At 45.9% G+C, this 12,044-nt stretch overlaps 1 long non-coding RNA gene across 1 annotated transcript in view; it reads left to right on the plus strand.

The window, feature by feature from the left end:
* The first annotated feature begins 4,980 nt into the window (after positions 1-4,980).
* LOC109319291 overlaps positions 4,981-12,044 on the plus strand; it is a 9,317-nt gene continuing 2,253 nt past the window's right edge. Inside the window, exons 1-2 of the long non-coding RNA XR_002103464.1 lie at positions 4,981-4,991; positions 5,762-5,765. This is a non-coding gene — a long non-coding RNA (uncharacterized LOC109319291). The remainder of the gene's footprint in view (positions 4,992-5,761; positions 5,766-12,044) is intronic.

Raw genomic sequence — 12,044 nt, forward strand, 5'->3', positions numbered from 1 at the left:
GGGTGTTGTGTTCATGAACTACTATATATTTTGAGTAATTGCAGAATGAGGGTTTCACTGGTGAAGCTGCTGCCTCACTTGTCCTCACAGAATATATTGCTGTGCTTTTATTGTTGATAAAGGGGGAAAGTAGATCATTCTAGCATGCTGTCTGCAGTCTAGAAGCCTGCAATATGAGAGAGGGAAAAGAGGGTTCTTTTTAACTGTCTCAACAAGGATGTCTGAACACACTTAAAGGAGTACCCAAACTCAAGCTGAATCACTAGCATGGCTCTGTATTAAATAGATTTCCTGTTTGATGACTTTGTTTTCAGAAAGGGTAGGAGCTACTGGCATGTTTTTGTTTCATTTTAAAATTCCATGGTCCTTACTGTTATTCAAGCCCACAGTTGTCAGTAGTCAGACGTTGACTTTGTTCTGTTCTCTCAAGGGTCTGTCACCCTTGTATGAAGCTTCTTTGAGTTTTGTCATATTAGTGCTTATTAGAAACTCAGTGCTCATGACAATGGAGGACTAAAAGCATGGGCAGATGGTGCATAAGCTTCCCCATAGAGCTCTGCCTCAGCATGCGTCCATACTCACAGGCAACACTCTTTTAATCCCAATCCTTTCTTGAGCAGAGACTGTTCGCTGTGATAGGCCACCAGACCAGGCTTCCAAGGCCAAGGCTGGCAACAGAAAATTCTCAGTCCTTCCTCTGCTCTTTCTGGACCTGAATTTTCCACTGTTCTGCACACTGGGGAGTATTTTCATAAATAATTCTAATATCTAGGATTATTTAGTCTGGAGAAGAGAAGACCAAAGAGGAAGGGAGAGAGTTTTAATAATGGTCTTCAAATCCTGAAGGGTGCTTCTGAAAAGGATGTAGAAAGGCTATTTTTATGGCTGCAAAGGACAGGACAAGGAACAATGGTCTTGCTTCAATCAGTAAAGCCGAGAAAATGTAGGTGGAATATTAGGAAGAACTCTCTGACTATGATGGCAGTTAATATTGAAATAGCTACCCAGAGAGGTTTTATAGTCTCCATTCTTGGATGTTTTTAAGAGCAGGTTAGGTAGTCACTTGACTGGGATGGTTTAATCAGGAGCATTGCTGCTTTGGGCAGCAGACTGGACTAGATGACCTCCTGAGGTCCATTCCAGCCTTACTATTCTGTGCTTCTATAATTCTATGATCTTGCCCTGTACATTGCCCCATTGGAATTAGTAGTAATTTTTGAAATTTAAAGTGCTCCTGAATAACAACACTGGATCCTCTGAGGTAAATTTTCCCAGGGTCAGGGTTTTTTTTTCTGCTTTTGCTCATGTTGTAGTATCTGAAATTATTTTCCAGAGCAAGGGATAGCTCAGTTTGGGTAGGCAAGGCAGGATCTGGTCTGTTATGCTTGAGTTGCTTAAGACTGGATTCTGGGGGCACATCTACAAATTCATTAATGCGCTTTTGCAGCTGCACATCAAATTTAGTACCGTTAATGTAAGATACTAAATAAATGTGCATTAGGTGGTGCTAATGCATAATAGCGAAAGTGCATGCTTTCTTAGGGATGTTTAATGTGCAGTAGCCTATTTTTACTGAGGATTAGCATATTTGCACAATTTTTGACATGACACTTTAATGCACAGTAAAATAGACTACTGTGCATTAAAGCGCACATGTAGACATGCCCTGAATATAGTTACCCTGGTATAAATCTAAGACCAATGGAGTTTCTAAAGAGATGGGCATATGGCCCTTGACTGATTCTTGTCATCTGGAAAAAGGTAACACAACAGAACAGTGGTCCCTTCTGCAACATGGCAACCAGTCGTGCCCCTAATGATGAAACCATGAGAGCAAGGAAGATAAATAGAAGGCAGGGATGCTTTTGTCCCAACACCCACCTTTCACTCACTCCCCTCCATTTGGGAATGCTGAATTAATGCTCTTAATAGTAAAAGCACTGTATAAACATGAAACTTCATTTACTGAATAGTGGCATGAGCCAATGTCCTCCTGCAGCTTAGAATAAAAAACTAAACTGATTTTCATTTGTGACTGAAAGCCAATGTTTAAAAAATATGTATGTCCACACTTGAAAAGTTGATGTACTAATTCATGGAACAATTTAACCCCTTCTAATTACAAATGTATTGTCCCCATTCACTTTTTTTCTTAAAAAATAAGAGCTTGATTTTATAATTTTGCTTGTCATTGTGCAAATTGGAACCAGCACCATTGACGTTAATTGAGTAATGCAAGTTTAAAGCTGGTGCAAGTGATAAAATGTCAGGCCTACAATCTAAGATAAATCTGAACCCTTATGGCTGGGTCCATCAGTGATCCTTTAAGTAGCTTTTGTTGTATTTTGTCTATATTTATAAGTAATTAAATAGTTATATACTCTAACCACCTTTGCACAAATGTTTCCTCTTCAATCCGTCTATAGCACTCAGCTGTAGAGACTTGCTAAACCTTCCCATCAAAAACTCTGTTCTTTTAATACATATAAGAACCAAGAGCATAATCACCTGTGCCAAGTTACAGATTTTTACATCAAGCCAAGGATGTTTTAAATGACACAGTTCAGCTGTGCTTCCGTTTCTTAAAAAGTGAACACCATTTAGTGTGAATATTGTAGTGCTGCCCTCCAGTGACAGAAGAGGGGAGTGGGCTGCATTTCTTCTGGGCATGTTTTTACACTGGGGTAGGGAAGTGTGGGCTTGTATTATTTTTTGGTCTAAATCAGTGATACTCAACATTTTTGCACTCGAGGCACCCCTCCTCAACTTTTGTGAATTGAGTAACACTCAAGCTCAAAAACTAATTTATATATTACAGTGTTTACCTCCTTACACACCAGCTGGACAGTGGGGTGTGGTATCCTTCAGGCGGGGGACAAACCTGAGCCTGCACTGATGTACTTAAGTCTCCTCATACCTCACTTGCCTCTTTATAGCTCCTGGCACTCTCCAAAGGAACTGGCTGCACCCCAGGGTGCCCTGGCACCCTGACTGAGAATCATTGGTTTAGACAGAAAAATATATTTAATCCAGAAAATACCACAGGTCCCTTGTTCTCTATCTTGCTGTAAGTGACCAGAACTTCAATTTCAGTAGGAACCTTACTGTATGGCTGGAAATATCCTCCAAATTTTTTTAAACTCTTTTTTAGTTTTTGGCTTGCCATGGTAACTCATTTTGAGATGATAGCTAAATATTCTCTAAATAGTTACCCCTTCTCCTTTCACTCCTTGGTCAGGGGTTCCTTTTACCAACAGGCCTATTTGCAATGGGTTTTCAGTTATGGAACTGTATTGATACTCTACTATTTTTAAATGCAGTGGCAGATACATTGAATTATTGTATAATTTGACATTGAGGATAAGGCTAAACGATTCAAAAAATTGGTTATCTATGCTCATAATATGACTCTCTAATACTGTCTAATACTGGTCCTTTTTCAATATTATATTATCACTTACTAACCACTACTGGTTATGGCAAACAGTGGGAGGTCTACTAAAGGCAACATGCTGGTGACAATGAATGTTTAATCAACATATCTCCTAACCCTACTTAAAGCTAATTTAAATGGCATTTTGAGAATTAGGGCACTTTTGGACGTCTTGTACATGGGTAAAACTGAATTAATGGGAAACCTTAAAGGAAAAAAGGTTAGTTAGAGAAGACTGCTTTCTAGAAATCAGAGTGGTTGTAACAATGTATAAACCAGAGAGGTCTAAGGGTTTGTCAACAGAGGGAAGTTTTACCAGTTCTACCATCTGATGATAAATTGAATTAGCCGCACTGAGATAAACTCCCTGTGCAGACACTTTTATTCTAATGTAAGAATGACTCTGGTTTTTAGTTGACTTGAATCCCTTCCAAAGTGAAATGCATTTAACCATATAAGGGATTGTTATTTCAGAATAAGAATGTGCACAGGGAAAATTACCCTAGTATAGGCTGTGGACGTAAGAACAATTTATGGCAGGGTTAAAAGGAGGTGAGGCTTTATAGCAGGGTTAAAAGGAGGTGCTTCTTTACAATGCAGGAGCACTCTGTGGTAATTACCCATGTGCATACTCCTATTCCCAGTAAATTGAAACTAAACCATGAATGCTTAGCTAGCCCTTGGTGAAAGAAAGAAGCTTAAATTACTGCAGCTCAGTTTCCATTTACCACAAGGTAAGAGAGTGCAGCCATGTGGTGAAGTCCTATCTACTTTTAGCCCCAATGTATTTTTTTCTTCTGTCCAGCCCCTGAACTTCACATCTTGGTTTATACTGATATAACTTTCCTGTGTAACTAAGCTTTTAGAATAAAGCTGGATGTAACAGATGCTCTTTGGCAAAAGTCTGCTATCAGAAAGGTTAGTTTTCTATAGGGTAGAGGGAGAGTCAGAACATCCAGTTTTTCTGCCAGCTAATCAATGCCCTTTTTCTTTTAGGACATTAAGACAAGCCATTTAATCCTGTCGCTTAATTTTCCTGTCTATGAAATGGTTAGGAATTTTGTATTTACCTCAAAAAAATATCATGACATTTTAATTCATTAATACTTGATATGCTTGGATGGAAGTCACTATAGCAATATGCCTTATTATTTGATTGTATAACCAGTTCATATTTCCAAAGTAGTTCTTTAAAGACTCAGACTCCAGACTTACAGGCTAGGGGCAGACATTCAAAAAGCCTGAGTCTGAATTGATTCAATCTTTGCAGGTTAGTCTAATCTGGCTAGACTGAATCGATTTGTAACTGCACAGACATCCCCTCTGGCCTGAAGAAAAAGCCAGCACATGCCTGCAGTGGCTCAAACTAGAACCCAGGGGTGCTAAAGCAGCCCTCCTTCCCTTGTACAGTGCTGAGCTGAGGAGCAGGGGGCATGGTTAGGGAGGGGTTTAAACCCCTACCCTGCCTACATCATCTCAGGCTTTTCCTAGCTTGCTGCTCAAGGGGCGGGAGTGTTGCCAGACCTGAGCCTTGAGTTAGCACTATGAGGCAAGGGGTGTATGTGCAGTGCATGGATCTGCTGATGATACAGAGCTTTTCAGTCTCCCTATCCCTGCTTCTTTATACTGTCTGCAGCAAACTGACAGGTGAGCAGGCCAGCAGATGGCTGATAACAATGTTTATCACCCCCTCCGCAAAGCAATAGCCTCTGTCATTAGTTCAAGCTCTTCTTAAACAGCTTTTTCCAAGGAAGGAAGGAGGGACATTACCAGCTGACCTATTCATTAGCTCCAAAAAGCCCTAAGTGATCATTGTCCTGTCTGCCTGTCCCAGTGAAATTGGAGACACACACACAGACACCTCTCAGCATTAGCTAGCATACCATAAGACTGTGCCTTAAGGAAACAAACCTTCGGGCACAGAGGGAGATGGTTCCAAAAAGGGGGAAAGAGGCCAAGAGGCTTCCTGGCTGGCCAGAGAAATCCAGAGAAGCCTAAGGGCAAAAAAGGGGGGCATATAAGCAGTGGAAACAGGGAGAGATTACTAAAGAGGAGTATGCCTCCTCAGCTCGCAGTTGTAGGGAAGCAGTTGGAAAGGCCAAAGCTACCATGGAGCTGAGGATGGCAACCCAAGTAAAAGACAATAAGAAATTGTTTTTTAGACATATAGGGAGTAAAAGGAAGGCCCAGGGTGGAATAGGACCACTACTGAATAGGCAAAAGCAATTAGTGACAGACAGGGAGGACAAGGCTGAACTCAGTGAGTTCTTTGCCTCAATCTTCCTAAATGAGGGGCAAGACAAGTCTCACATGGTAGAGAGGCAACAGCTGGGTACCAGATTACTAAGCATTGACCCTGAGATGTTGCAGAGTCACTTGGAGGGACTGGATGTGTTTAAGTCAGCAGGCTCAGATTAGCTCTATCCAAGGGTACTGAAGGCAGTGGCCGATATCATTGCACAGCCACTGGCAAGAATATTTGAGTGCTCGTGGCGCATGAGACAGGTCCTGGAGGACTGGAAAAGGGCCAAAGTGGTCTCTATTTTCCAGAAGGGGAGGAAGGAGGATCCGGGCAACTATAGGCCAGTCAATCTCACCTCCATCCTTGGTAAAGTCTTTGAAAAGATTATTAAGGCTCATATATGTGAGAGCCCAGCAGGAAAAATTATGCTGAGGGGAAACCAGCATGGGTTCGTAGCAGGTAGATCATGCCTGACTAATCTAGTCTCTTTTTATGACCAGGTTACAAAACACCTCGACACAGGAGTAGGGGTTGATATCATTTATTTAGACTTCAGGAAGGCCTTTCATACAGTATCCTACCCCATACTGGTGAACAAGTTAAGAGGCTGTGACTTGGATGATTACACAGTCCTGTGGATGGCAAATTGGCTAGAGGGTTGTACTCAGAGAGTGATAGTGGATGGGTCGGTATAAGGGAGTGGGTATTGGGGTCCCGCAGGGCTCAGTCCTTGGACAGATACTCTTCAATGTCTTCATCAGTGACTTGGACAAGGGAGTGAAGTGTACTATATCCAAGTTTGCGGCTGATACAAAACTGTGGGGAGAAGTGGACACACCAGAGGGCAGGGAACAACTACAGGCAGTCCTGGACAGGTTGAACAAATGGCAGAAAACCACAGAATGCAGTTTAACAAGGAGAAATGCAAAGTGCTGCACCTAGGGAGGAAAAATGTCCAGCACACCTACTGCCTAGGAAATGACCTGCTCAGTAGCACGGAAATGGAAAGGGATCTTGGAGTCCTAGTGGACTCCAGGATGAACATGAGTCGTCAGTGTGACGAAGTCATCAGAAAAACTAACTGCACTTTGCACTTTATCATGCATCAGCAGATGCATGACAAACAGAACCAAGGAGGTGATACTTCCCCTCTATCGGACGCTGGTCAGACCTCAGTTGGAGTACTGCATGCAGTTTTGGGTGCCACACTTCAAGAGGGATGTGGATAACCTGGAGAGGGTCCAGAGAAGGGCCACTTGTATGGTTAAGGGCTTGCAGGCCAAGCCCTACAAGGAAGGACTAAGGCGCCTGGACCTCTTCAGCCTCCACAAGAGAAGGTTGAGAGGTGACCTTGTGGCTGCCTTTAAATTCATCACGGGGGTGCAGAAGGGAATTGGTGAGGCTCTACTCACCAAGGCGCCCCTGGGGGTCACAAGAAATAATGGCCATAAGCTAGCAGAGAGCAGATTTAGACTGGACATTGGGAGGAACTTCTTCACAGTTAGAGTGGCCAAAATGTGGAATGGGCTCCCAAGGGAGGTGGTGCTCTCCCCTACCCTGGAGGTCTTCAAGAGGAGGTTGGATGGGCATCTGGCTGGGGTCATCTGAACCTAGCACTTTCCTGTCTATGCAGGGAGTCGGACTCAATGATCTATTGAGGTCCCTTCCAACCCTAACATCTATGAATCTATATGCCTAGGGTCCATGCTGTGGGAGATGCACAGGGGGGGATCCCTGTTTGAGCAGTGAGTGAGGTGGGGCAGGGAGAAGCCAGGCAGACCCTGCTGTGTTTGCAGGCTCTGCTGGAGCCCTGGTTAGGGAGCAGAGGGGCAGAGACAGCTCTGTCGTAGAGCAGAGAGCCCCACCCAGCCCAGAGAGCATGCTGAGGGACTTTGATTTAACTTAAACCAGGAAGGGGTCTGGGACAAACATTGCATAAACCAGTTTGCCCCAAATCAGTTGAATCTGATACTACATTCAACCAGGTTTATCTTAAACCAGTTTCAGCCATTTTGAAACTGATTTATGTGCACTGAACTTATGGTCTGTTACAGGTTTAAACCAGTTTCTGATCACTTAAACTGGTTTATGTGTAATGTCTGTTCCTAACTACAATGACCATTCTAATGAAATCATTTTTTTTTATTATTAAGAATGGGAGCAAATATCATGCTTATTGATGCAAGGATTATTGGAATACTTTTTTTAACAGCAGGCTGTGTAATTTTCTGCTTGAGGCCAAAGTTCTGACAGGGCTTCTCTCTTTCTGCTGCCCACAGCTACCCTGAGTGCTTGAAGCAGCATTGGTGGTAATAAAGTGTGATGATAACAACATTGGCAACTTTTTATATCAGGAACCAGCTCTGATACAGTCAGATGACCACCCCAGGTGCCAAAAGAAAGGGGCACAAAGAGGTGCTGCTCAGTCAGGGTGGGACGTGGGATGGAGCCATGAGTGGCTCATTTGGCAGGGTGTGGAGATGGGGGAAGGGTGACTCCTGCTGCTGTGTGCACTCCTGGGCAAGCATGGCGGGGCTTGTGCCCCACAGATTTGTGCATGAGGCAAGGGCAGGCTGCCACTGCAGGCTTTGCCCCAGGCACCAAACTTAGTTGCTATGGCACTGGATACAATATTGAACAATACAAGCTTGATCTTCGATCTTATTAAGCTGAAACATGAGGCTGATACAGTGTTATAAGAGGTGATAGGTGGTGTTCTACTTCTGTTCAATTCAGCTAATTTTTCCTGTCTCTGTCAGTATGGTGGTATAAACAAGGGAAGCTTTGATTTGGCTCAAAATCCCCTTTATATCATCCTTGTGTTCTCTAACAATTGTAAGCAACTACTGAGCTCATATAGAAGTGTACAGTATAAAGCAGTGGTTTTCAGCCTGTGCCCCGTGGATCCCTGGGGGTCCACAAGCTGTATTTAAGGGGTCCATGAAAGATGACTATGATCAATCAAAAGTATGTGAATACCCATACTTACAATTCAAAGGGGCCCATACTTCCGTTTGGAAGTTTTTACGGGTGTGCAAATGAAAAAAAAGTTTGAAAACCACTGGTCCAATGGAATTACTTTTCATAGTGTCCGTTACCTGAAGCATGGCAAAAGTAAAAGAGAAATTCTGCATTAAAAATTTTGAAGAACAGTAAATAATGTGGTCATTTCAATAGGACAGACATTACACATAAACCAGTTTAAGTGATCAGAAACTGGTTTAAACCTGTAACAGAACAGACATTCAGTGCAGATAAACCAGTTTCAAAATGGGTGAAACCAATTTGAGATAAACTTGGTTGAATGTAGTATCAGACTTAACTGATTTGGCTCAAACCAGTTTATGCAATGTCTGTCCCAGACCCCTTCCTGGTTTTAGTTAAATCAGAGTCCCCCAGCATCCTGGCATGCTCTCTGGGCTGGGCAGGACTCTGCTCCAGCCACAGGGCTGACCCCACCCTTCTGCTCTCTAGCTCAAGCAGGAACCAGCCCTAGTTCAGACACTGGTTGGCATGGCCCTGTTAAGGCAAAGTGGGCAGGGAGAAGTTAATTCTTCTCTCCTTCCCCTCTTCCCCCACAGCAGCTGAGGTCAACCTGTCTGCCAGGGAGCAGAGGGGAGGGGGCTGCAGGCCCTGGGGCTGGTAGACCCTGACTGCAGGGCAGAAGGGATGGAGGGAGGAATTAACTCATCTCCCTTCCCCCTTAATAAGGCCATGTTGGGTGGATTGTCCCATGGGGCAGGGAGGGAAGCTGTGTTCCATGCTGGGAGGGACTCTTCCCCCTCTTCCTCCTCCTCCCAGGGTGGGGAGGGGGGCTCTGTGTAGCACTCTTCCTTCCCCCCTCACAGGGCAGGGGGAGGCTCTGTACATTGCTTGTTGGGGACTCTTCCATCTCCTTCTCCTCCTCCCCCATCCCCCACCCCTTGCTGCCACATGGCAGGGAGGGGAGGCTGTATGCAGCACTTCCCAGCCCAGCTGGGCTGGGCCGGGGCACAGGAGGCAGCTGTAACAGAGATGCAGGTGCTGAGGGGGGCCACCTCTGGCCCAGGCTGACCTTGCTCCAGCAAGGTGGGGCCAGGTCGGGCTGTGAGGGCAGAGCCATCCCCAGTGGGTGTAGCTTAGTAATGGGGACCTGAGTGGAGTGTGCACAGCCTGGTGTGTGCGACCAGCAACTGTTTGAGCTGCGGCTTATCCAGGTCCAGTCGGGGGCACTGAGGCGGCTCATGGGGCCTTAGAAAACCTCAATGGTGGGCAGCTGCCAGGCTCTGGGCCCACGGTGCCTCCAAGCAGGCCTGGATAAGCTGCTGCCCAGCCAGCCATCACCAGGCTGTGCTTGCCAGGCTGTGCTCACTGACAGGGCAAGCTGCCTGGCTGTGCTCACGCCACTCAGGTCCCCATCAGTAAGCTGTACCTGCTGGGGATGGCCCTGCCCCCATGGCTTGGTCTGACCTCACCACGTGGCTGCCTTGGCCAGAGCTGAGCAAGGCCAACCCAGGCCACAGGGGCAGGGCCACCCCCAGCAGCTGCAGCTCTGTTACAGCCTCTCCTCATGCCCTGGCTGAGCTGGGCAATGCTGGACACAACCCCCTGCTCTCCCTTCCCCATGGCAGCAGGGGGAAGGAGGAGGGGGAAGAATCCTTCCATAGCACTAAACAGAGCTTCTCCCACCCTTTTGGGGGGGAAGACCCCCCTCTGGGGCTGGGGCAGGGGCTGGGCAGCCTCACATAGAGCCCCCACTCCCTATCCCACAGCAGCAGGGGGGTAGGAAGGAGGAGGGGAAAGAGTAGCGCCAACATGGAACAGAGCCTCCCCCCACCCTACAATGGGGGAGGAGTCAGGGGAAGAGTCCCCGCCTTGGGCTGGGTATCATCTCATAGAGCCCTCCTCCCCACCCCACGGTGATAGGGGAGAAGCAGGGAGAAGAGTCCCCCTCTGGGACCAGACAACCTCACAAAGACCCTGTCCCCACCCTATGGTGGCAGGGGGGGCAGGAGGAGGTGGAGGGAGAAGATCCCCCCAGCACCAAACAGGGCCCTCCTCCCAGCCCCACGGCAGTGGAGAAGAGGGAGGAGGGGGAAGAGTTCCCCTCTGGGGCTGGGCAGTCCTGTGTGCCTGGATTGCTCCCAGCTGTCTGGGAGCTGCTGGGGTGGCCAGAGCTCTCCTCCTCCTCCTTTACCTCCCCCCTGCCCCCCCCACACACAGCAGATGCTCCCTCTTCCCCCACCTTAGGAACCCTGCAGGGCAAGGTTGGGCTTTAAACCCCTCCCCAACCATACCCCCTCCCTCCCCAGCTCAGCTTCCCTGTGGAAGAGAGGGCTGCTCTAGTGCCCCCTGGCTTCTGGCCTGAGCCACTGCAGGCATGTGCCTGAATTTCCTGACCGGTAAGGGAACATCTGTCCACTTGGAAACTGATTCACTCTCTGGTGAAGACTCTGGTTAGACTAACCTGCAAAGATTTAATTAATTTAAGCTCAGGCTTTTTGACTGTCCCTAGCCAATAAGTTCAGTAGGTTAGCATCTCTAGCACGCTGTACCAGTTTTCCTCATGCATCACTTGGCAGAAAGCCCTGTAAACTCATGAGTGAAAGCCCTGAATGCTGAACTCAGCAGGACTTGTGCCATTGATTTAAATAGAGCCAGCATTTTATCCCAAAAATCCACAGTTCAGAAAAGGTCTAACCCACATTGAAAAGAGGGTCCATGTAATTCATAAAGATTTAGAAGCATTGTTTTCCTTCCATTTACACTGATATAACTCTATCCGTGAGTTGCTCATGATTCTCAGTGATATAAATGGGGTGTGAATTAGTTCTTGTATGTATTGCTAACAGGAAGGAGAGCAAATTAAACAGTGTTCATCTTGCCCCTTACTTCCTATCCCCATTCCCATTGGCTGTCGTGTGAATGGTGTTTTGGATAACTGTTCAACTCTCCCTTCTTTTGCTCCAGTCTCCATTTTACTTTACTCCAACTGCATATTCCATTTCCTCTCTTTTTTTTTTAGTAGTCTACTACTATTGTGATAGACATATTAGAAATACATAAATATAATAGCTATATTGTTAGAATGCTAGGCTTCTATTTTGTCTTGATTTGTGGCATGTCATACTGAAGGAGAAAATGACACTGCGAAGCCCTCCTTTGATTTGTTCTTTTTTTGCCATTATATAATAGAGGATGTTGGAGCAAAATTTTAAGTATAGGTGCTGCCAATGCATGAACTCAGTTTGATTGAGAGTGGAAAATTCCATGCAGGGCCTGAGTTACCCCTTCTATGACCTCAGGAGGTGTCAATCAGCCCTGACCCACTTTCAGCTCTGAGCAGACCCAGTTGCTATGCAGATCTTAGTGCAGAGCATGCCCAGTGTA

The sequence above is a fragment of the Crocodylus porosus genome, unplaced genomic scaffold (assembly GCF_001723895.1).
Source record: "Crocodylus porosus isolate Cpor-Errol unplaced genomic scaffold, CroPor_comp1, whole genome shotgun sequence".
NCBI classification, from domain to species: Eukaryota; Metazoa; Chordata; order Crocodylia; family Crocodylidae; genus Crocodylus; species Crocodylus porosus.